We start from the raw sequence: 2,271 nt of genomic DNA on the forward strand, positions 1-2,271 counted from the left end.
CCTGGGTAAGATATTTTCATTGAATTTCGGTAAAACTGTAATCGAGGCTCAACTGCTTCGATTCATCAAGTTTGTTCCAGACACGAGTGATTAAATTGTATGTTTAAAGTATCTCTTTTGTCTCGTAGAATTATAAACCACCAGGAGCGAAGGATATCCCTGAAGACTTTCGCGTATCTTTGCTTAAGAACTCGGTCAACACGTTCGGTGTTCTTCGTTCAAAAGGTGAGATTGAACATTCTTCGAATTCTTTCGTTCTCGTTTCTGCGTTTACAATGAGAAACAAAACTTAAATATTTTCTACATGTTTGTATGCAATTGAGAAACTTTTGTAGGTCCTATTGCAAAATTTTTTTAATATACATGTAGTAATTTAGAAGATTGGTAAATTTACGTTTCGTCATGACATACTATTATAAAATTCGTCTGAACAATATCAAAATAAATTTAATTAAAATAGAAAGAAATACATTTAGGCTGCGTTCCGTTTGGGCGCTCACACGCTGTAAGCATCATTCTATCTTGTTGCACATCGAATATCAAACGAAGATAGAGCGATGCTTACAGCGTGTGAGGGCCCAAACGGAACGCAGCCTTAGTATACAGAGGTATAAAAAATGAAATCATTAAAGGACCAATTAATCGTAAAAATTTTTTTAAAGCAACTGGAGAACCACCGTTGTGCATGAGTTGCGCAATTCCGATCGCGATTCGCAATGCATTGAACTCCGCTAGGGCTGAGGCAGGGAATACGGAAGTGTGGTTTCAATTAGGTAAGTTTTAAATAGAAGTATAAACCGCAGAAATTATATTCGAATACTTGACAATTTATAACAAAAGCCTAACCTTTGTAACTCGCATTAGCTCTAGTTCATGTAACAATTGCAAATTGTTTAGACATCCTTCCGTTTTAATGTAACTCTTTCATATATATAAATACGATATTTTAAGCACCTCCGCAATCCGATTCTATCTCTTTTTCTTTCCCTTTTTAAGTACAAATCGGAGAAGTTTGATTTAAAAATCACAGTTGGATTTTACGATCAAATTCCTTTTTTATCACTGTTTTTGAAACTATAAACCTGACAAACAGTTTAAATTAATCGCGGTACAATTATTCAAAGTCGATCGAAAATGTGTGATTACAGAGCGGTAAAATAATTAGAAAATATTATTCTAAAACTAGGAAACTCACAGTTTTCTTTGAAAGTTTTTCTTGTTAATGTATATGGTAAATGTGTATTTCTTTATTTGGAATTCTTGCAGATACACCATGCACCACTGAACGCATACTTCTAGGCAGTTTAACCAACAAGAATAACATGGTGCTTTAAGAGCGAAAGTAGGAGTCGTTCATGAATAAACCAGTATTTCAAATCAATTCTATAATATTCCAAAGTGTTGTGAAGGCTTCCAAAAAGAAAATATGTAGAAAGAAGAGAGTGCCAATGTAAGCCACAAAATAAACAAAAAATTTTTTATTCTATATATTGTGAGAACCGAGTTTCGTCCATTTTGTGGCTCACATTGGCACTCTGTCCTTTCTACATATTTTCAATTCTGTTATTACCGACATTCGTCTTTTTAATCATTACTATCTAATTGTAATGAATACAAAAGTCTTATAGAGATAAGTCTCATATGAAATAATTTACGTATTCATGTTTTTTTGGTGGAGGAATTTTCGCGGTAACGGTGGAAGCATAATAATTTATCTAAAACCAAGTTGATAATCTTTTAATATAACTAAGGTACAACTTCGTTTTTATACGCTGAATAATTTCAGTAAATATTCTTCATTAAACGTAAGTGGTGTACTATATATGATATCAATATACACTGGTCAAAAAAATTAACGCAACAAGAAATTTACTTCAAAATTTGGCGAATTTCAAATAAGCGTAACTTCGCGAAAACTGGTCGAATTGAAAACTTTTTTTTTTCATTTTATAGGGCAAAGTCTCTGCTTTAAGAAGCTCTTATTGGAATTTGCATTCACTCTTCCCATTTCCCGGAACTTTCTCAAAATCATGACCATGTTTCTTCTTTAAAAAATTGCACACTTTGACGCACTGTGCGGAGTGTAGTAATTTTTCTTCGCCAGTTCTGCTTACGGTATCAAAAAGTGTATACTTTTCTCTTCAATTTAAAAAAAAAAAGAAGTTCCTACGATTTTTTTTCGCCAAATCACAGCTCATTGAAATAACCCTTGTGTTTTCGACATTACCGACGATATCTCCGTTAAAAATCATCGTAGCAAGATCGTTTTTG

At 33.1% G+C, this 2,271-nt stretch overlaps 1 long non-coding RNA gene across 1 annotated transcript; it reads left to right on the forward strand.

The window, feature by feature from the left end:
* Positions 1–29: 29 nt before the first annotated feature.
* LOC105561910 lies at positions 30–1,389 on the forward strand. The gene is made up of 3 exons (XR_001008932.1): positions 30–225; positions 663–773; positions 1,267–1,389. It is a non-coding gene; the product is annotated as an uncharacterized LOC105561910 (long non-coding RNA).
* Positions 1,390–2,271: the final 882 nt, after the last annotated feature.

The sequence above is a fragment of the Vollenhovia emeryi genome, unplaced genomic scaffold, assembly GCF_000949405.1.
Source record: "Vollenhovia emeryi isolate VEMERY1.0 unplaced genomic scaffold, V.emery_V1.0 DF945114.1, whole genome shotgun sequence".
Taxonomy (NCBI): domain Eukaryota; kingdom Metazoa; phylum Arthropoda; class Insecta; order Hymenoptera; family Formicidae; genus Vollenhovia; species Vollenhovia emeryi.